Genomic DNA, 24151 nt, shown 5'->3' with positions numbered 1-24151 from the left:
TATGGATATCATCTCCAGACGGCACTGTTCCATAGTGCCAGAGAGCACTATGCACCAGGCTAGTAGAATACTGGAAAATTTCTCTAAGATCAAGGATGCTGCGACTTGCTCACTGCATGAAGAACATGCTAAGTGAAGCCATGATACCAGGATACTGTAAGTAAAACTTAAACACAATTGGCATTATGGCCTGCTCTCATGGAGAGATAACATGTAAAATATTACAAACCTGAAAATTAAAACTATTAATTGCAACTCTAAATCCTTTGCATTAAGTAATACATTAATTAAGTGCTGTACTCTTATCCTGTACTAAATATATGCCTAATAATTATAACGTTATCTTTTCTATTTTGGATCAAGTGCAGAAGTATATTAGACATGTTAAATTCCTAGTAAATTCATTTTCCAAACAGTTAATAAACATGTCTATAGAATAATGTGGCAGTCTCAACCAGGCTCAGTTAACTTACTATATTCTACTGTACTCTACTGTGTAGCAAAAATGAGGCTTGCTTGCTAATAATGAGTCACCTATTGAACAAAGTCAAAATTACTAGAAATTGTACAATTAAAACCAAAATGTAAAAACCTTTATTCTGTAGTTCTGATCACTCCCACAGCTAAAAACTAAGAAAATTTCCAATTTGGTGTACTAATCCTGAATGAAACCAATTGCCCAAGGGATGCCAGTTCACCATGTTCACATGAGTGCCAATCATTAAACAGCTTGAAATGTCTTCAAAGCTAAGTATTTATTGCAATTTCTCTCTAAAGATAAATAACTTTGAAAAAGTATATATATACTGTTCCCACCAGCTTTTAAAAAGGAGTGCCATCTTTATATAAGCACCTAACCTTGTCTACCTCTGTAATCCAATGTCCTCTTTTAAAAACAGGTATTCCAAATTTTTAATTCTTTCAGAGTGAGCATCTTATTAACCATATGAAAACTTCATCCAACTTTGTACAGAATGCCAGATCCATCTTCCTCCAGTTAAAATAAAATAAGAGTTTTACACCTTGTTAGGCAACGACCACAGCCCATGGCCAGCAGGAAGCAGTTACAGAAAAGAGATCATCTCCCTTCAGCACCCCTTTTAGATTAAAGGTGTAAACTCTTTAAGGGTAAAATAAAATTAGTAGATGGATATGGAACCTGACTGGAAATTCACATGAGCACTGGTGGCCCCAAGATGACTGCAGGGGGCCTCTGCCCCAGGATTCTGCTGTCCAGAATGAAAACTTCTAAACTTCCAAAAACAGTCCTGGATGCTACACTAAAGATTGATAATCAAAACAACAAACAGCCATCCACCTCATAGCTCCAACAATAATTATGCCAAAGCTTAGCAAGTTAAACTTTCGCAAAGGGGGGAAATGATGTGGGCTATAGGTGGGAGGCTCTTTGTCTCTCCAGAGATGACCTAAGCTGTCTGACTTGTGGGTGTGAGATGGTAAGAGGCTGCAGTCCTGCCCTTGGTGACCATGGCAAAGACTCCAGTCCCAGGAAACAGTTTAACAATGCAAGGTCTATAAACTTTAAGTATTCAGGGGAAATGCAAACCAAATATGCTAAAAGTTTGTCTAGAATGTATGAAGTCCGTGCTAAAAGCTTACCTAAGATGTAAAAGATATATATGCTAATTCAAGCCTATTGAGAACTGAAACAGAGGGACCATTTAACCTTTCTTCTCTATAAAATAAACTCAAAAGTCTTGTTTTGGGCTCGGGATTGAAACAGAAAGCTCCCAAGTCTGGCCAGCTGTCAATAACCCATATTTCCTTCTCAAAATCATTCCTGAGTTCTGGTCTCTCTACACGCAAATAATTGAACCTCTCTCAAATTCTACAACAGTTGTCCACCCACCTCCTTGTTAGTTATCCTGGGTGACACCAGTGAACTACAGAGTAGGTGTTGCAGCTACTGGAATTGATGTTTAATGCCCATTTCAGAGTGTTCTTTCCTGGTATGGAAAAACAAAACTGACTTTTTCAGTGTTTACCTTATACCTTGCAACTTTTCTGAATTTATTTCCTCTAGTAGATTTCTTGTGGATTTTTTTGGGATTTTCAGTCTGAACCATCATATCATCTGAGAATAGTGATAGTTTTTGATTTCTGATATGTGTGCCTTTCTCTTTTTTTTTTTTTTTTTTTGCCTAATAACCCTGGCTAGAACTTCTGGCTTAATTTTGAATAGAAGTGGTAACAGTGGACATCCTTGTCTTGTTCCTGACCTCAGGTTTCATTCTTTCATTGCAAGCTTTCATTGTTTCTCACATTGACTACGATGTTAGCTGTGAGTTTTTTGTATTTACTTGTTGTGGTTGTTACCTTTTATTCCTTTCCTATTTTTCTGAGCAATTTTATTATGAAATCATGGTATCTTTCATCAGAAGCCTTCTCTGTGCTATTGAAGTGATCATAGATTTTTCCCTCCATTGTTTTAATGTGGTGTACTATAGGTGACTGATTTTCTTAGGTTGGCCCACCATTGCATTCTTGAGATAAGTTACACTTTGCCATGGGGTATAATCTTTATAATATATGTAGTTTGATTTGATTTGCCAGTGTTTTGTTGGGAGTTTTTGCTTCTATATTCATATGGAAGTTGTTTTCTTTTTATGTGTCTATCTGGTTTGGGTATCAGAACAATAGTAGCCTTATGGAATGAGTTAGGAAGAATTCCTACCTCTTTAGTTTTTTGGAAGAGTCTGGGAAGGATTGGTGTTAATTCTTGTTTGAACGTTTGGTACAATTCTCCCTGAAACCATCTGGACTTTGACCTTTCCTTGATGGGATGTTTTTTATTATTATTCAATCTCTTTGCTTTTTATAGGTCTGTTAAGATCTTTTATATCTTCTTAAGTCAGAGAGGTTATTTTTATGTTTTAGGAATTTGTTCATGTCTTCTTGATTGTCTAGTTTATTGACATATGAATGTTCATAGTATTCTCTCATAACCCTTTTAATTTCTGCCAGATGAGTATTAATGTTCCCACTTTCATTCCTTAAATAATTATTTGCATCTTCTCTCATTTCTCTGTTTGGATAAAGGTTTGTCAATTTTATTAATCTTTTTAAAGAACCAAATTTTGGTTTCATTGATCCTCTCATTTGTTTTTCTGTGCTTTATCTCCCTTGTCTCCTTTCTAATCTTTATTATTTCCTTCCTCCTACTAATGTTAGGTTTAGTTTTCTCTTCTTTCCTCAAGATATGAAGTTAGATAATTGATTAAATATCAATCTTCCTTAATGTAAGAATTTATAGTTATAAGTTTTGCAATGAGTAGTGCCTTGCTCCTTTCCATAGTTTTTTGGACTTTAAAAAAAAAATTTCTCTAAGAATTTTCCGGTTTTCTTTGTAGGTGGATTTTGGAAAATTATCCCATTGGTTATTTTAAAATGGGTCATATAGTTTTGACTTAACTGTACAATTCCAGTTTTCTTTCTGTTGATTTTTATATAAATCCAATGGGGTAGGAAAGGATTTTGTGTGATTTCTTTTAATTTTTATTGTCTTGTGCCCTAACAGATGGTCTAGCCTGGAAAATGATCCACAGACACTTTAGAAGAATGTGTAATCTATTGTTGAGTGGTGTTCTATATATGTTAGGTGCAGTTTGTTTATAGAATTGTTCACATCCTCAGTTTCCATTCTGAAACTGTCTTGATGATTGACTCTTTTTTTTTAAATATTTATTTCTCTTCCCTTCCCCTCCATTGTCTGTTCTCGGTGTCCTTTAGCTGTGTGTTCTTTTGAGTCTGCTTGTATTCTTCTCAGGTGGCACTGGGAACCTGTGTCTCTTTTGGTTGCATCATCTTGCTGCATTGGGTCTCCTTTGTGTGTGGTAGCACTCCTGGGTGGGCTGTGTTTTCATGTGGGGTGGCTTTCCTTGAGGGGTGCACTCCTTGCACATGAGGCACCCCTACACAAGGGACCCTCCTGTGTGGCATGTCACTCCTTGCCCATGGCAGCACTGTGCATGGGCCAGCTCACAACGTGGGCCTGGAGGCCCTGGTTATGGAACCCTGGACCTCCTATATAGTAGGCAGATGCTCTATCAGTTAAGGCACATCCACTTCCCTGATTGATTCTTGAAACTGGTGTTTTGAAGTCTCCAATTATTATTGTATAACTATTTCTTCTTTCAGTTTTGCCAATGTTTCATGTATTTTGTGGCTCTGTGCATATATGTTGTTTGTTGCTATACCTCCATTTTCTCTTGTTGTAATTTTGGACTACAAGGCTATTTTATTTTGATAGTAGTTTAACCACCCCTGCTCTCTTCTAGTTACTCTTAATATGTAATATTTTTTTCTTCTCAAAACTTTCAAACTATTTGTTTCTTTGGATCTAAAAGGAGTGTCTTTAAAATAACATGTGTTTGAAGTATTTTTTTAATATATATTTTTACTTATTTCTCTCCCCTCCCACCCCTACCCCAATTGTCTACTCTCTATGTTCATTTGCTGTGTGTTCCCCTGTGTCTGCATCTATTCTTGTCAGTGATATTGGGAATTTGTGTCTCTTTTGTTGTTGTTGTTGCATCATCTTGCTGCATCAGCTCCTGGTGTGTGCAGTGCCACTCCTGGGCAGGCTGGACTTTCTTTCATGCTGGGTGGCTCTCCTTACAGGGTGCACTTCTTGCACATGGGGCTCCCCTACACAGGGGACACTTCCATGTAACATGGCACTCCTTGCACACATCAGCACTGCACGTGGTCCAGTTGCACATGGGTCAAGGAGTCCCTGGGTTTGAACCATGGACCTCCCATGTGGTAGGCAGATGCTGTATCCATTGAGCCAAGTCCACTTCTCTGAAGTATTTTTAAAATACATTCTGCCAATATGTGTATTTTGATTGGTGAGTTAAACTATTTTTTATTTTTTTAAAAGATACTTAGATTACATAAATGATGTATAAAAAACATAGGGGATTTCTGTATGCCCCATTCCCTACACCTCCTAAATTTTCCAACATTAACATCCTTCATCAGTATGGTACTTTCATTACAATTGATGAACACATTTTGGACCATTGCCTCTAATCATGGATTATACTTTACATTGTAATTTTTATTCTCTCCCACACAATTTTATAGTTATGGGAAGATATATAATGGCCTGTATCTGTCATTGCAGTGTCATTCAGGGCAATTCCCAAATCCCAAGAATGCCCCCATATTACATCAGTTTTTCCCTCTCCTTTCTCTCAGAACCTCTAATGGCCACTGCCTTCACATCAATGATATAAATCTTCCATTGCTAGAATCACAATAAGTCTATACTAGGATACTAGTAAGTCTACTTTAGTCCATAGTTCATTCCCCCAGTGCTGAGGATTCTGGGATGGTGATGCCCATTCCACTTCTAATTGAGAGGGGGCTTTGCTCCCATAGAGCAAGATGCATGAGAATATCTTGCTTACAGTTGTAGATGCTTTATGTTTCTTGGGATGGTGGTTGTGCCATCAGCCCACCATTATTGTGCCATTATTTCCTAGTTAGTTGTACTGGGTGAGTCCAATGAACTGTTGAGATTCAAAGCCCAACAGGGACATGGACAGTCCAAAGATTTAATTCTCTTGAATGTACGCCTTATAATCTATTTATTTTGAATCAAGTATTTTGAAAAGCAGGATTTATTTAGGCATTTTAAAATCATTTCTTATTCAACTTGTACTTTTTCCCCCTTATTTCCTCCATTCCTGTCTTCTTTTGTGTATAGTTGATCTTTTGTAATGACACAGTTTTTTCCCATTCTTATTTCTTTTTCTGTATATTTTTTAGATATTTTATTTGTAGGGTAATGTTGGAGTTTATATTTAACATCACAAATTGATGATAATCCTCTGAATTGACTTGAACTTACCTTCAGTTTCAAGAGTAATAATAAGAAACTAAAGGGAAGCAGATTTTGGCCAATGGTTAGGGCATCTGCCCACCACATGGGAGGTCCAAGGTTCAAATCCAGGGCCTCCTGACCTGTGTGATGAGCTGGCCTACACATAGTGCTGATGCACACAAGGAGTGCCATGCCATGCAGGGGTGTCTGCTGCTTATGGGAGCCCCATGGGCAAGGAGTGCACCCTGAAAGGAGAGCCACCCAGCATGAAAAAAAGTGCAGCCTGCCCAGGAATGGTGCCACACACACAGAGAGCTGATGTAGCAAGGTGACACAACAAAAAGAGACACAGATTCCAGGTGCCACTGACAAGAAAACAAGTGGACACAGAACACACAGTGAATGGACACAAAAAGCAGACAACTGGGGGAGGCAGTGAAGGGGAGAGAAATAAATTTTAAAAAATAAAAAAAGTAAAAGTTAATTATTAGATAAAATACTTTTAAACAAAATTAATTCAGAAATGAATTACATTTTAAGACATATAACTGAAAACACCTTTAAAACTAAATGATCCTGGGTGCGGCTCGGGGTGTCAGTGTGGAGGAGACTGAGTATTCTACCTTATAAATACTGTTATTTGTGTATACTGTAAATGATGACGTCGGTGGGCACTAGCCGAGCCTGGGGAAACTGGGAACAACCTCAAAACCAAAACCAGACACAGCACAAGCAGCGGCCACAGGCAACTGCGGAACAAATTCGACTTGCGCAGATGATTTCAGACCATAATGATGCTGACTTTGAGGAGAAGGTAAAACGATTGATATCACCGGCAAGAACCAGGATGAATGTGTGATTGCTTTGCATGATTGCAATGGAGATGTCAATAGAGCCATCAATGTATTGCTGGAAGGAAACCCAGATATACATTCCTGGGAGATGGTCGGGAAGAAGAAGGGAGTCTCAGGACAGAAGGATGGTGGCCAGACGGAATCCAATGAGGAAGGCAAAGAAAACCGAGACCGGGACAGAGACTATAGTCGGCGACGTGGTGGGCCACCAAGACGAGGGAGAGGTGCCAGCTGTGGATGAGAGTTTCGGGGGCAAGAAAATGGATTAGATGGCACCAAGAGTGGAGGGCCTTCTGGAAGAGGCATGGAAAGAGGAAGAAGGGGCCGTGGCCGAGGCAGAGGTGGCTCTGGTAGACGTGGAGGAAGGTTTTCTGCTCAAGGAATGGGAACTTTTAATCCAGCTGATTATGCAGAGCCAGCCAATGCTGATGATAATTATGGCAATAGTAGTGGCAACACATGGAACAACACTGGCCACTTTGAACCAGATGATGGAACGAGTGCATGGAGGACTGCAACAGAGGAGTGGGGGACTGAAGATTGGAATGAAGATCTTTCTGAGACCAAGATTTTCACTGCCTCTAACATGTCTTCAGTACCTCTTCCTGCAGAGAATGTGACAATTACTGCCGGTCAGAGAATTGACCTTGCTGTTCTGTTGGGGAAGACACCATCTTCGATGGAGAATGATTCATCTAATCTGGATCCATCTCAGGCTCCTTCTCTTGCCCAGCCTCTGGTGTTCAGTAACTCAAAGCAGAGTGCCATATCACAGCCTGCTTCAGGGAACACATTTTCTCATCATAGTATGGTGAGCATGTTAGGGAAAGGATTTGGTGATGTTGGTGAAGCTAAAGGCAGCAGCACCACGGGCTCCCAGTTCTTGGAACAATTCAAGACTGCTCAGGCTCTGGCTCAGTTGGCAGCTCAGCATTCTCAATCTGGAAGCACCACCACCTCCTCTTGGGACATGAGCTCGACCACACAATCCCCATCGCTGGTGCAGTATGATTTGAAGAACCCAAATGATTCAGCAGCACACAGCCCTTTTACAAAGCGCCAGGCCTTTACCCCATCTTCAGCCATGATGGAGGTGTTCCTTCAGGAGAAACCAACTGCAGTGGCTACATCTACAGTCGCACCTCCACCCTCCTCTTCTCCTTTGCCAAGCAAATCCACCTCGGCTCCACAGATGTCTCCTGGATCTTCAGATAACCAGTCCTCCAGCCCACAGCCAGCTCAGCAAAAACTGAAACAGCAGAAGAAAAAAGCTTCCTTGACTTCAAAGATTCCTGCTTTGGCTGTGGAGATGCCTGGCTCAGCAGATATCTCAGGGCTAAACCTGCAGTTTGGGGCATTGCAGTTTGGGTCAGAGCCTGTCCTTTCTGATTATGAGTCTACCCCCACCACAAGCGCCTCTTCAAGCCAGGCTCCAAGTAGCCTGTATACCAGCACAGCCAGTGAATCTTTATCCACAATTTCATCTAACCAGAGTCAGGAGTCTGGTTATCAGAGTGGCCCAATTCAGTCAACAACCTATACCTCCCAAAATAGTGCTCAGGGCCCACTGTACGAACAGAGATCCACACAGACTCGGCGATAACCCAGCTCCATCTCTTCGTCACCCCAAAAGGACCTGACTCAGGCAAAGAATGGCTTCAGTTCTGTGCAGGCCATGCAGTTACAGACCACACAATCTGTTGAAGGTGCTACGGGTTCTGTAGTGAAATCTGACTCACCTTCCACTTCAAGCATCCCTCCTCTCAATGAAACAATATCTGCAGCTTCCTTACTGACAACAACCAATCAGCACTCATCCTCCTTGGGTGGCTTGAGCCACAGTGAGGAGATTCCAAATACTACCACCACACAACATAGCAGCACGTTATCTACTCAGCAGAATACCCTTTCATCATCAACATCTTCTGGGCGCACTTCAACATCCACTCTTTTGCACACAAGCATGGAGAGTGAGGCGAATCTCCATTCTTCCTCCAGCACTTTCTCCACCTCGTCTAGCACAGTCTCTGCACCTCCTCCAGTGGTCAGTGTCTCCTCCAGTCTCAATAGTGGCAGTAGCCTGGGGCTCAGCCTAGGTAGCAACTCTACCGTCACAGCCTCCACTCGCAGCTCAGTTGCTATGACTTCAGGAAAAGCTCCTCCCAACCTCCCTCCTGGGGTCCCGCCGTTGTTGCCTAATCTGTATATTATGGCTCCAGGGCTGTTACATGCCTACCCACCACAAGTATATGGTTATGATGACTTGCAGATGCTTCAGACAAGATTTCCTTTGGATTACTACAGCATCCCATTCCCCACACCTACCACTCCACTGACTGGGAGGGATGGTAGCCTGGCCAGCAACCCTTATTCTGGTGACCTCACAAAGTTCGGCCATGGGGATGCCTCCTCCCCAGCCCTGGCCACAACCTTGGCCCAACCCCAACAGAACCAGATGCAGACTCACCACACCACGCAGCAGACATTTCTGAACCCGGCGCTGCCTCCTGGGTACAGTTACACCAGCCTGCCATACTACACAGGGGTCCCGGGCCTCCCTAGCACCTTCCAGTATGGGCCTGCTGTGTTCCCTGTGGCTCCTACCTCTTCCAAGCAGCACGGTGTGAATGTCAGTGTGAATGCATCGGCCACCCCTTTCCAACAGCCAAGTGGATATGGGTCTTATGGATACAACACTGGAAGAAAATATCCACCCCCTTACAAGCATTTCTGGATGGCTGAGAGCTAATTTGGCCCATGGCTGGGGGCTATGTTTGTGTGTGTGTATAAATTTGCACTGAAGTCTTGTTTCAGAAACCAGACCACTGAGGAGAGCCTGCTGAGCTGAGGCCATGGCCTGCGTGGCTTGGGGAAATGAGTTGGTGGATACCTTCTTTTTTTTTTTTTTTTTTTTTTTTTTGGTTTTTTTTTTTTTAATTTTTTATTTTTTATTGACTTTGTAATAATATTACATTAAAAATATATATGTGAGGTCCCATTCAACCCCACCCCCCCACCCCCCCTCTCCCCCCCCCCCAACAACACTCGTTCCCATCATCATGACACATCCATTGGATTTGGTAAGTACATCTTTGGGCACCTCTGCACCTCATATACATTGGTTCACATCATGGCCCATACTCTCCTCTATTCCATCATGTAGGCCCTGTGAGGATTTACAATGTCCGGTGATTACCTCTGAAGCACCATCCAGGGCAGCTCCATGTCCCGAAGACGCCTCCACCTCTCATCTCTTCCTGCCTTTCCCCATACCCTTTGTCCATTATGTCCACTTTTCCCAATCCAATGCCACCTCTTCTATGTGGACACTGGATTGGTTGTGTCCATTGCACCTTTATGTCAAGAGGAGGCTCAGATTCCACCTGGATGCTGGATGCAATCCTCCCATTTTCAGTTGTAATCACTCTAGGCTCCATGGTGTGGTGGTTGTCCTTCTTCACCTCCATCTTAGCTGAGTGTGGTAAGTCCAATAAATCAGATTGTAGGTGCTGGAGTCTGTTGAGGCTCAGGATCTAGCTATCACATTGTCAGTCCAGAGATTCAAATCCCCTAAATATATCTTAAACCCCAACATTAACTGCACCTCCAGCACATTAGCATGAAAGTCTTATGAAGGGAGATCCCATCTGAGTCCAGATTCATCACACATAAACACCATTTCCAAAGAGGGGCCATCTGCCCTGGTAGTTAACCCCATCGGCCATGACCGTAACTCCCATGGGTCTCTTTAGCCCTCAAAGGAACCAATATCTGGGGGTTGTATCTGCTTTATCTGTCTCTCTGACTCTGCTCAGTTGTGCATGAGGGCAAACCTTCTGCCAGCCTCCAGACTCTTTTTTAGAAACTCGTAGCCATATAAACTCATTTCTCCTTTCCATTTCCCCCTTACTTTAGGTCAAACAGCATTTTAAAGTCATGGTATTTTATGTAGACATGGATATTCTGCTGAGGTGGATACCTTCTGGGCTTTTGAACTTGCCCCTTCCCCATTTCCCTCTTCCCCATGTGTCTGACCCTGTCTTACCCATTTCGAATTCAAGTGGTGCAGCACCTCCGAAGCATCAATGCACACACCTGCTGTTGCTTTTGATTTCTGGAAGGCTTGTAGTTTCAACGTGTAACAAAAATATTTGTAGTCTTCAATAAACTGTGGTATTTCTTTAAAAAAAAAAAAACTAAACTAAATGATCCTGAAAATATATGCACATTTAAGGGTTATGACTAGATTTTGGCAACATGATGGCAGTTGTTTCATTTTAGAAAAAGAACTTAATATTGGGTTAATTAGATGCAGAATGAAAAGGGGTGGTACAATAGAGACAGTGAGAACAGAGGCCTATATTTATGAATGGGAGAAATATGGAACCAGGAAATACCCAGAATTAAGCTGCCATGTCTTTGAACACTTTACAGAAACTACAGGAGAGACAGCTCTGTGAGGTTTGGAAAGCTGTTCTGAATCATAATACCGCCTACAAATTCAAGGGAAAAAATCATAAAATAACCAGTAGAAAAAATACTCATGTCAGTTGATATACAAAGGTAATAAAGGGCAAAAAAGGAATAAATGCAGAGTAACAGCATACAACAAAATGAAAAATCTTCATTTCGATGTCCTTTATGGTGTAGTTTTTCAAAAAACAAGGCCTTAGGCATTAGGAAAATGAAGCAAGATATGAAAAGACATCAGATAATAAAAAATGAAGGGACAGAAATGTGGAAAGAATATGGAGAAAAAATGAAAAATCACTTCAAAATGTAATGCAAGCTAGAAGAAACACAGTGAATGATAATGCCCTATAAGAAATAGAAGTTGAGAGAAAAAAACTTATTCAAGAGAAAATAAAAATTGTTTAAAGATTTGAGAAAAAGTGTCAAAAGCTAATGATAGGTACAGAAGAGCCAATATGTGAATAACTGGAGTGCATGAAAAGACAAATCCAATGCAGAGACCTGAAACAAATTTAAAGGAATCATTTTTGTCTGTAAATAGAAGGAATGCTTTGAGCACTGAATGAGAATGAATATAATGACAATATACAGTCTAGTAGAATTGATGGGCTTTACAGAAAAAGAAAAAATCATTTGTGCATTTAGCACAATAGATAGAAAATTAGATCCTCATCAAGGTTTTTGAAAACAATACATTGTGTCAGAAGAAAATGGAGCCATTAATTTTATACCCAACAAAATTGATTTGCAAGTATAAAAGACATGGAAGTCCACGTTATACAATTAGACCCTGGGTAATATTGTTCCCACATTCCCTTCCAGCTGAGTGAACAGAGGTCAGTAAAGGTAGTGTTTAGAAAGACATTGGCCTGAGGACAGATGCTAAGTATTACATTTACACTTGTTCCACTATGACTAAATGGGTTTGTATGAGAGGGAGTGTCTTTGGTGAAAGCTACTAGAGAGACAGACATAGGATAATTCAGGAAGTTCTAACTCACTTTAGGGTGCTTGATAAATATTTAGAAAACTTGTAGGAGATAAATATTCTTTAATATAATAATACCTAACATTAAAAATAAAGTCTCTTTCTAAACCTCACTTTAAATCTTTCAAACTGAAAACCAGACTTTCACTAAATCAGCTGATTAGGGAATGGGTATAAGGGGTTGAGTACTGAGGTGTCTCCATTTCAGGGAATTATGCCTTCTTTCAGTCTGCAAACACCAGCTCCTCTGAGGGTCTGACAAAGACCTTCATTTCATGCATGGTCTTCATAGCTGTTGATACTAGGATCTGGAACACAAACACAAGTTCCAGAATCTGGAAAGGCACAGAGATTAATGGAAGAGGAATTTGTACACGGTGACCCTACTTGCCTTCTTGCCCAAATTAAGGAGCCATTGGATGGATAGCCAAGCAACTTAGGCACTTTTATGGAAAGGGTTTCTGTCCCCTGGGTAGAAGTTCTCAGGGTATCTTTACCTCCTGTGCCTATTTTTACCAGCTAGTTCCCAGCTCTCCTGCATGTTCACATAAAATAATTGCAGTTACCTAGTGTTCCCCTCCATTTTGCTGAATTTCCTGAAATGCCAAAAAGAAAGCTAGAAAAGCAGGGGATTCCCTATGCATGTGTTTCCCTTCCCCTCTTCTTCTGACCTCCACATTTCCTCCTCTTTCTCTTCATCTCTTTTTTCTTCTCAAGTCTCTTCTCTTGAACCAGTACAGAATAATTTCTGGAACCAGACTTGTTCTAGAACAGTGTTGACAGCTGGGGGAGGGAGGGAAGAAAACATTTATTCATGTCCAAGTGACCCAGTGCAGGAAAACTCCTGTGTGGCCTGAGGAAACTTCACAGGGAGGGGCGTGGTAGAGTTTGGGGGACAAGGCTGACCTGTCTCACTGGAGCTGTGGGTTCTGAGAAGAGCAGGGAGCCCTGGGCCCTACGGTCCAGAGACTCTCTGGTGGGCCTGGTTCATTCCAGGAGACCAGGTCAGCAGGAGTGTGAGAGCCAGTGTGTGGAACAAGCCAGGCAGTAGCCCCTTCACACAAGTCCTCCAGAAAGCCTGCCAGGCCTTGGGAAGTATTGAGGGGCAGCTGGACAGCAATCCCTCTCAAATGAGAGCAAGTTCAGGTTTTATTCCTAATCCTTGAATTTTGGATCTGGGTGTAGAGTGGAGGCCAGAAGTGTGTTCAAGGATCTGCATCCCACTGCCCCTCTCCAGGACACACACACACCCCCCTCCCCTGCCCTCACATTCACAAGCACACCACTCAGACTTGCACATAGACAGTCCCTAGTCCCTGTACACAGAGTCCATGCCACCCAAGCAAACACTAATGCTTATAAGAACTAGTTCTTTGCCTGGAAAATCTCTTTCTTTAACCATACCCCAATCCTTATTTCTTCCAGGATATGGAAACAGAATGACTCTCCAGACAAAGTCAGGAAGAATGCTCTGATTTTCTTATGCAGATATTTCCTCAAGAGTGAGTGCTTCCAGAATACGTGCTGCTTTTGCTTCCGCTTAGCATCATTCCCAATTACAGAAATGAAAACTCCTTATTGGATCATGCTGTGTAGTGTTCACTCAGGTACTTTGTTCCCTGGTGCTTTAAAAGAACAGATGGGAAGCGGTGGTCAAGTCAAAGGCCCCATAAGCAAGTGGAGGGACATCTGTGGCAGAGCACATGCTTTGCTTGAACATAAATCCCTCAAGTCCATTTTGCTCTTTGATTACAAAATTCTTAATCAGTGGAGGAAAAAATGTTGCTGAGGTCAAGACCCCTACCATGGAGTTTATAATCTGCTGCCTTTTGTAGATGCCCTTTTAAAGAAGGGGTCCATTTGAAGAGGACCCCACTCAACACTTTTCTCTGCTAGGAAATTGTGTATATCAAATATATTTTACATAATTCGATTTCCTTATCTGAAGTCAGTGGAAAGAGAAAGAAACAAAAAAGGTAATATTTATATTTTAGACAAAGAATAGTGACCTCACCTCAGCATTAGATGGGCCACCTCATCTTCTTTGTCCTTGGGAAGCTCCACTATCATTTATTCCTTGGGAGCTCAGAGGTCTCAGAGTATCTGTGAGCACATTGGTGTTTAACCATGAATTACTAATTACTCAAGGAGTATTCTGACCTTGGGCAGGAGGGTAGAGTGGAGTTTGTGGATTAACAGGTACGGTATGAGCTGCTGCTGGGCCATCCTTCTTACTGTAAGAAGACTAGCAAAGACAGTAGAAGAAAAGAATTGTAGTTAATGGCAACCTAAAGTAACTTGTAATAATCAGCCTACAAATGGCTCTAAAATTCAATGACAAGTTCCCATGGTGCCTCCCATTTGTTCTGTATCTCACCTAAATTTCCAAAATTGGCAGTGTCTTCTTGACATCTTCCAGATCATTTCAACCTCCATGGAGTCACAAATGCTGACCCTGCTGATACCATATGTTCTATAGGAATTTCCCTAATGAATGACTTTGAATATATTTTCATATGATTATTGGTAATTAATATATCCTCTGGAGAATTATCTTTTCAAGTCCTTTGCCCATTTTTAATTGGGTTTTCTTTTTGTTGTTGAGTTGTAGGTGTTCTTTTATACATACTGGCTATTTAAACCCATACTGGAAATAAGATTTGCATCTATTTCTGTAGTTCTTTTCACTTTCTTGATAACGTCCTTTGACTGACAAAACTTTTGACTTCTGATATTCACTTCTATTTTTTGTCATTGTTGCACATAGAATTCTGTACCTCAGTTTTTCCACCTGAGGAGGAGCATAGTAAATCAACCATAACATTTGTCTATGAATGACTTAATGTATGTAAAGTATGTAGTGTAGATGCTCGGGAAGGTTAATTAAAGGTCCAATGTCTTGCCTGAGATCTCACAACTTAATATGACTTAGAGCTGGATTCACACCTGGGAGTGGAAACTCCAAGGTCAGTACCCTATCCATGAAACACAGCTGCTTTGCCAATAAATGACCACTTTATTTTAATCCTTGCTTCAATTTAAGTGTTTGTCAGACATGGTGTAGAGGGTTGTGAGCCAGTGCCCTTATGGGCAAAATTGATGATAAGGTGGAAGGGTGTATCCGTGCAGTGGCTGGGCATGACAGTGGTGCAGTGAGGCTATTGGGATGGGTGGTGCTGGTCTGCAAGGGGGTAGGGTGGGGGTGGGTTGCACTGTCCATGGAACTGGGACAAGGGTTGGGGGAGGGAACAGATGAGCTCTGGGGATTAGTTTTGTAGTGAATGGGTGTGACAGTGGTGCAGTGTTGCTGTTGGGTTGGGTGGTGGTTTGTGAAGGGTTGGGGAGGAGAGGGTGGGTTGGACTGTACATGGAACTGGGGGGAGGGTTGGGAGAGGGAGCAGGTGAACACTGGGGATTTGTGGGTATGTGGTTGAAACGACAACATTGAGAATATTATTTTGGCAAATATGGAAGGGAGAGTTATTAGTTTAGGGTTTTGGATGTGGGGAGCATGCAGGACAGGGCCCACCTGAGGCAGGCTTCTAGGGAGTGTGTGAGTGTTCATCCCATCATAGTATGTGTTATCAGAGGGTGGAGACCCAAATAATGGGAGGGAAGTTGTGGCCTTCTGGGGAGTCCTGCTGTGTTCTCAAATAGAGTGGCAGGAGTCTCTTGAGATCATAGGCAGTGCCTTAAATGGGAGGACAGGCCAGTGTAGTGTATGGAGCCCTCAGTGTTGTTGTAAGGATCTATGAATCTCATTCTTAAGGAGTGAAGCATGATGCTTGCCAGGTCCCAAGGGGAGGTGAAAGAGGAATAAAATAGGTGGAACTTGGGCCATTTTTGGGATGATGGAATTGTTCCACATGGTCTTACAGTGATGGATGCAGGCCTTGTTAAATGTCATCAAAATTTATAAAAGTGTAGGGTCCAAATTATAAACCATAATGTAAATCATTGACTGTGGTTAGTAGCAATGCTTCAATATTTGTACATCAGTTGTAACAAATGTACCATCCACATGTAAAATGTTATTGATAGGGGAAACAGGAAATGGGGGAGGATATTGGGTATATGGGAATACCCTATATTCTCCACTATAACCTAAAGATTCTCTGAAGATACGATGAAGAAAATAAGACACTAGGGGAATAAATGGAAGAAAATGTCACTATACATACAAGACAACAGATCTTATAGTGATGGAGGCCTAATGAAAAATTTAAAAAAATTTTTTTTAATTTAAAAAAAATTCTATTTTGTTATTTTTTAAACTATCATTTCATTTTCTTATTGTGTTTCGTTATTTCATTGGCTTCATTTTTTGAAGAAATGTTGGATCTAAGAAGGGTTCCAACTATGGCAGGGGAGGACCATTGGTGTGGAGTGTTGATGATGGGGGATTCATGGGAAGAGGTTCACCTGGGGCATGTATGTGAGGCATGTGGTCAGATGTTCATGGGCATTGTCACAGTGGGTGAAGAATCACACAATAATCAAGAGAACATTAAATTTCCAGTTCTGCCACATTCCCTAATAGGACAGCAAGAATCCCCTGAGTATAGGGACAGTGACTAGTAAAAGAGGATGTGCCATTGATGGGCCCTTGATATTGATGACTGTACTTATGAACCTTTACTTTTAAAATTGAAACTGAGCTTAGTGTTATAGGCTGCCTAAGAGTTACCTCCTGAGAGCCTCCTTGTTGCTCGAGGGTGGCCTCTCTCTAAGCCAAATGCAACATATAAATGCACTATCTTCCCCCTGGCATGGGACATAATGCCCAGGGATGAGGCTCCCTTACACTGAGGGATTACTACCAAGCACCAAGTAACAATGCACCTGGAAAAAGACATTGACTGAAAGGGGGAAAGAGTAAAGTTTATATGAGTTTATATGGTTAAGAGACTTCAAAGTGAGTGAGGAGATCATTCTAGAGGTTACACTTACACACATCCTAGTAGGATCTGATTGACTGCCACAGTAAATAATTGCCTCAAATAGCTGGGTTCCTGAGAGCTTGGAGGCATCCAGACACTATAGGCTGGGTTGATGTCTGAGGAGTTTGGCACCCTGCCATTGGGTCCTACTTTGGAATTTATGCTCCCCAGTGTGACAGAGTTGGACTCAGTTGTGGGATTCCAAACACGTGGCTCTTCTGCCAATTGTATTTGAACCTATAGTTAGTAATAGAATTAATAGGTTTATGTCCAAGAGACTTATAGTTTTGGGCTTTCTATGTGCCAGTTGGGCTCTGAAACTCAAGAGATTTGCAACACCTACTCTTCTGTTCATTGGACTCACCAAGGACATCTGACAAGGAGATGAGAATGGACAACAGCCATTCCAAAGAACAGACAGAGTCTGCAACTACAAGAAGATAGTCCCATCTGCCTGCCCCTTGGGATCTAAGCCTCCTCTCAGTTAGAGACAGACTGGGCATCACCATTCCAGAATCCTTGCAATTGGGGAATGAATTATGGACTACAGTAGACTTACTGTTATTCTGTTACAGACTTATTGTGATTCTAGTAATGGGAGGACTTTTATCATTGATGAGGAAGCAGTGGCCACCAGAGGTTCTGAGGGGAGGGAGAGGGAAAAATAAGTGTAATAAGGGGCCTTTTCAGGACACTGGAATTGTGATTAATGATGTTGCAGTATCAGGTACAGGTCTTTATATATCTCATCATAACTTATAAAATTGTATGGGAAAGTATTTAAACTATAATGTAAACTGTAATCCCCACTTAGTGGCAGTGCTCCAATATGTGGTCATCAATTGTAACAAATGTACCACACTAATGAGGGATGTGGTTAATGTGGGAAAGTGTGGGAAGGGAAGGGAGTGGGGCATTTGGGAATTGGGAAAGGGAAAGATTTTCCTGAGCCCTTTAACCTTCCCAGTGCCCTAGGCCTTCTCTTTGCCAGAGCTCTGAGTGAGGGGCTAGGTGTGGTAGATTAAAACAATCATCTAGGCTGTGGAATTAAAAATCAGTTTGTCCTGTGGTTCCCCAATTTAAGTCTTTTAATAGCCTTAAAATAAGGGTGGTTAATAATCCTAGTAATGAATTTCAGGAAGCAAATGAGAAGTCCTTGAAAGCTATGGAAGATCTTTTCTAAATTATGATTGAAACAAATTAAACAATTGTAATATATTCCAGAATCTAGCATTCAGTATGCTTTTAAGATTATTCAGTTTTGGAATTTTATTAAGCAAGAGAAGTTTTAAACCTTTTGTAAAGGAAGGAAAAAGAACATTCCTGGAATAAACTATAATGATTTCAATTTTATTTAACTTAGATGTAATCTCCCTACATTTATAGGATGCCAATTAAATAAATATTATATTTATTAAGTCTTTAAAACATTGAAATTCTAAATTCATGTTTAATGGAATTAAGTTGAACAGAGGAATTGTAGAGCTGCCCTCTCTTCAATGAATAAAGTAAGCTTCATTGGCTGCTAATTGTAATTTTTAAAAAAGATTTATTTATTTTCCCCACCTTTTTGTTTTTGCTCTCACATGTGCTTCCCATGTCTTTTCTTTAAGAGACTCTGGGAACCAATCCTGGAACCTCTGATGTGGGAGAGAGGCATTCATTTTCACAAGCTGCCTCTTCTCTCCAGTCTGCTGCATCTCTCAGTGTCTCTCCTCTGTGTCTCACTTTGTTGTGTCACCTTGCTGCACCAGCTCTGTGCAGCATGGGCTGTCAGCTCTCTGCTGTGTGGGCCATCAGCTCTCCATGTCAATGGACTTTCAGATCTCTACAGTGCTCAAGCCAGTTTGCCTTTACCAGGAGGCCCTGGAAATTGAAGCTGGGGCCTCCTATATGGCAGATGGGAGCCTGCTCACTTGAGTTACATATGCCTCCCTAATTGTAATTTAATAAGCTTATTTTAATGTGAAGTATCCATTCCATGTGGTTATGGTAAATTATATGGAGTTTGGAAAAGCATCTTCTAAACTGAAGCATTTAAGTGACTAATTCCAGGAAACCATTATTAATTAGAAATGTACATTGATATTAATAATGAAGAGTAACTTCATAGCAGGGAAACCTATCAGAGGCCACTTCAATCTGCATGTTAAAGTGGTGGTATGGAGAAATAATCTTGATTGCTTTGGGAACCCTTAGTTTTCATAAAGTACTGGAGAAAGTAGTTTCTTCTATACTGCTAAAGTAAAATACCTGTTCATTTACATAACTTCACTCAAGTAATATCATTTAATATGTTATATATTATATTGGAAGTATTTAGAAAGTATATAAAGATAAACAGTATGGAAGCCTATCTCTTTTAAACTATTGTGCATCCAAACCTGGCTGAAATACCCTGCATATTGCCTGTCCATTTGAGTTGTTGGCCAAGTTGGTCACTGACCTCTACAAAATAAAGGTATCTATCAGATCTCTGGTTATGCTCCTGAAGTGGATGAAGAGTACATTGTAGCTTCAGACTCCTGCAGCAGCCAGCGACGGATTAATAATGGCAAGATATACAATGGACATTGCCTCCATAGTGGCTCTCTTTCATAGTGTCGAAGGGCACTATGCACCAGGCATGTGAAACACTGGAGCCTTACCTTCCTAGTCTCTCTGTAGGATCAACTGTGCTGCAGCATGCTGGCTGTGTGGAGGACCCACCATGTGGAGCAACAATGATCAGAATACTGTGTGTAGAACTTAAACACAATTGGCATTATGACCTGCTCCCATGGAGAGATAATATGTATGGCATTGCAAACCTGGAGCTTAGATCTATTAACTGCAGCTCAAAGAGGAATTTATGCATTGATTCGTGCATTGATTAGTATTAAGTACTTACCTACATACTGATGAATATGATAAAATCTCTTCAATTCTAGATCATATGCAGAAGGGTTTTGAACATGTTAAAAATCTTGGTAAACTTCATTTTATAAGTAGGTAAGGAATGTAGCTGTAAGATAAAGGAATGGTTCTCTTAAGTACCATCTTTATTTCCTTTGCCATGTGCTTGTCTTGTTGCCTATAATGTCTCTGTGAGTTTCTGTCTAGGGCAGTCCCTCTTCATACCTCTCCTAGCTATCCTAAGCATAACCACCACTGTAGGAACTGGGATTGAAGTTCATACCAAAAACTAGCAGGTCTACTACAATCTCTCCCTAGAGTTAACCAGCAGCATAAAAGAATTCAAGGAAGGAAGCAGCCTCTGAAGGTACCTGGCCTTTCTCACTCTTGTGGTCTAGTATGTCATGACTGCATCCCTTTTTGGGTCTTTTTGCCACCATCTTCTTTATCACTTTATTGGGACCATGGATTTTCAAAATTTGAATTAAGTTTATTTCTTATGAATCAATGCCTTATTAATCATGTGGGGATTTCATCCAGTTCCAACCAGGATGCAGACCCATCTTTCTTCAAACATAATAGTATAGTGAGAGAGGTTCATGCCCTGTCAGGCAGGTACTACTGCCCTAACCAACAGGAAGCAACTACAGAAGAATGACCTTGGCCCCTCAGCACCCCTTTAAGAATAATGGCATAAACTCTCTGAGGGCGAGTTGAGACAGTTGAGTACAGGGAAATGAGGAGATGAGCCGCAACGTGGCTAACAGACTATGTGGCTATGAGACCCTACTGAGTCCTTAACCTTGACTTTCAGGTTCCAGTTGGAACTCTTTCCTGGGCTGAGGGGAGGCACTACATATTCCAAAGACTACTCAACTTTGGCCCCCATTATTGGTGGGATAACCAATAGCAGCTTGGGCCCCTCCCATTAGCATTAGTAAGGGGAGGAAAAATTAATAGCTTTGAAGGTGACCACACAAGCCAGAACTCACTTTCTCTGCCTAGAGGAGCCGACACTAGTATTGGTGCTTATTTCCATCCTCATTCCATTTCTCAGCAAATTCTCTTCTTCCATTTCTAAATAAAATCTTTTTCCTGGCAAAAGAAAAAAAAGAAAAAAAGAAAGAGAGAGGGAGAGAGAGAGAGAAAAAAGAAAAGAAGAGAGATTCCACAATAGATGTTACAGATGCAGCTGTGAATAGGGTTTAGTGACTTCCAGAAATGACAGTCTACTAATTGGTGCTTATTTCCATCCCCTCCATTTCTCAGCAAGTTCTCTTCTTTCTCCCATTTCTAAATAAAATATTTTTCCTGAAAAAAAGAAGGAAGGAAGGAGGGGGGAAGGGAGGGAGGAAGGAAGGGAGGAAGGGAGGGAGGGGGTAGGAGAGAGGAAGGAAGGGAGGGAGGGAGGGAGGGAGGTATTCCACAATAGATGTTACAGATGCAGCTGTGAATAGGGTTTAGTGACTTCCACAAATGAAAGTCCACTTAGCAGCAGAATGTATCCAGGGTACAGGAAGCCTGGATGTGCAATTCTGAAATCCCAGAATGTTACCCCATTAGTAGGAGACCAACATTTTCGTGGTTTGAATTCACATAATTCTGAGTAATGTACATGTTTTCAATATGCTCAGTAAGAGAATCAAGGTGTCTTGTGGCTGGCAGGATTTTTATGTATAGATGGAAAAATTTAAAATATCAGTAAACAAAATTACATCTTTCTTGCTAGAGGTTATTTCTAAAATAAAGTATTTAAATACAGTATGTGCAAAAGTTACTGATGAGTTTTTGGAGCACACGGGATATAATAAGTTACTTTGGCAGATCTTTTATATGCCTGATAATAGGAAAACCAATTGTTGGTAAAATTGTAGGTCCTATTAAAATGATTCTGAACCTATATGATTGGGAATCTATAGTACTAGAAATAAAGTTTTTAAAAAAAATCTAAAAATAACTGCCACCACTAAAACCGAATTAAAAGACTAAATAAAAAGAAAACTGAAATTCAAGTGCCTTATATGAATAAGAGTCACTGAAAAGGCAGCACTAAAATACAATGAGGAACTAAAACTTAATTGTAAGAGTAAAATACTCGTAAATATAAGCTTAAGTTCAAAAATAAAATGTATTTGGAGACATGTAATTGAAAACACCTTTAAAGATAATTGATTCTGAAAATATGTACACATTTAAAGGTAGTACCTAGACAAGATGGCAATTGTTCCCTTCCAAAATAAGAGTTTAAATAAGGGGCAATAATAATCAAATGGAGAAAAAAACTAGACAAGGACAGGTACAGTGGAGAAAAGGAGTATGAAGACCCATATTTAAGAGGATATGAAAAGATCTTGCTGGGAAAGGGGTGAATAGGGTTTGATGTTGACTATATGGGAGTCCGCTATATTGTATATGTAACTTTACTGTGATCTAAATTTTTTTGAAGACAAAATTAAAAATACAAAAAAAAAGGGTATAGGCACAAAGGAAGGAATGGAAGAAATTGCCTTGCCACTGTACATACAGGGCAACAGCTATTACAGTGATGAAAGGCAAAACATCAAAACCAAAGTTTTATAGTTTTTCATTTTTAGTACCCCTGTTTTTAACTTTATTTCAGTTTTTCTAAATATGAATTTTGTTTCTAATCTTGAAACCTATTACTATTTCATTTTCATACTGATCAAATTTGGCAATATATTATGCTTCATTTTTGAAGAAGTTTTGAATCACAGTGGGGTTCATCTATGGCAGGGGAGGAACATTGTTGTGGGGTGTCATTGATGGGGGACACATGGTTGGGAGGGAGTTCTCCTGGGCATATATATAGGGTATATAAAAATGTTTGGATATTCATTGGGTATTGTCATAGTAGGTAGAGAAACAACAACTGAGGGAGTGCTGAGTTCCCAGCTAGTGGAGCTCTGTCACATTCCCCAGCACAATAGCAACAGTCCCCCTAGTGCACAGGCAAAGACCAGTAAAGAAGGATGGTCCAATGATGGGCCCTTGGTACTGATGACTGTGCTTATGAGCCTCTGCATTTGAAATTCTGACTAGCCTAGAGCTGCAGGGTGCATAAGAGTTACTCCTGAGAGCCTCCATGTTGCTCAAATGTGGCCTCTCTCTAAGCCAAACTCAGCATGTAAATGTGTTACCTTGCCCCCAGCATGGGACATGACTACCAGGGATGAGCCTTCCTTATACCAAGGAATTACTCCAAGCAACAGCTGGTGATGCAACTAGAAAAGACCTTGAATAAAGGGGGAAATGGTAAAGACAAATGAGTTTATATGGCTAAGAGACTTCAAAATGAGTCAGGAGGTCATCAGAGGGGTTGTGCTTATGCACACCTCAGCAGGATCCCAGAGACTGCTAAAGTAGATAACCCCAGGCAGTGGTGCTCCTGAGGGCTACAGAGGCACACATGTTCCATGGTCATGGCAGATGGCTCTGGTGTTCAATGCCTTGCCAGTGGGCCCTACTTTGGAATTTGTGCCCCCGAGTGTGATGAAGTTGGACTCACATGTGACCTCTCTATACATGCCTCTTCTGTCACTTTTGCTGAACCTGGAGTTGGTGTATACTCAGTAGACTTGAATCTCTGGGCTGTCCATGTGCCAGCTGGGCCCTGAGTCTCAGCAGAGTTGTGGCACCTTACTCTCCAGTTCGTTGGACTTACCCAGGTCAGCTAAGAGGGAGGTGAGGATGGTGAACCACCACACCAGGGAACGAAGAGAGTCTACAACTGCAAGCAGAATTGCATCTGTTAGCCCCCTCTCAGTTTAGAGGTGGAGTGGACATCACTATCCCAGGGTCCACAGGATAGTGGAATAAAATATGGATTAGAGTCGACTTAGTGGTATTCTACTATAGAACTGTTGTGACTCTAGCAATGGAAGAAATGATATCATTGATGTGGAGACAGTGTACAGGGAAGTTGCTGAGTACAGGGAGAGGGAGGAAGAGGTGTGATATGGGGGCATTTTCAGGACTTGGAGTTGTCCTGAATGATATTGTAGGGACAGATGCAGGATATTCTATGTCCTGCCATATACCACTGAATGGACTGGGGGAGAGTGTAATCTTCAATGCAAACTATAATCCAGGCGGTAAAGCAGTGCTCTGAGATGTGTTCACCAAATGCAGT

The 24151-nt window shown here is 41.1% G+C and overlaps 1 long non-coding RNA gene and 1 pseudogene across 2 annotated transcripts in view; both read left to right on the top strand.

Annotated features, from left to right (window-relative positions):
• The window catches only part of LOC131276347 (uncharacterized), a 183124-nt gene that overhangs the window by 44531 nt on the left and 114442 nt on the right, over nucleotides 1–24151 (top strand). The window lies entirely within an intron of this gene.
• On the top strand, nucleotides 6437–9594 carry LOC101440838 (ubiquitin-associated protein 2-like pseudogene; annotated as a pseudogene).

This window comes from Dasypus novemcinctus, chromosome 27, assembly GCF_030445035.2.
Source record: "Dasypus novemcinctus isolate mDasNov1 chromosome 27, mDasNov1.1.hap2, whole genome shotgun sequence".
NCBI lineage: Eukaryota > Metazoa > Chordata > Mammalia > Cingulata > Dasypodidae > Dasypus > Dasypus novemcinctus.
Note: the sequence above shows the minus strand (reverse complement) of the source record. Positions and strands in the feature narration are given on the sequence as shown.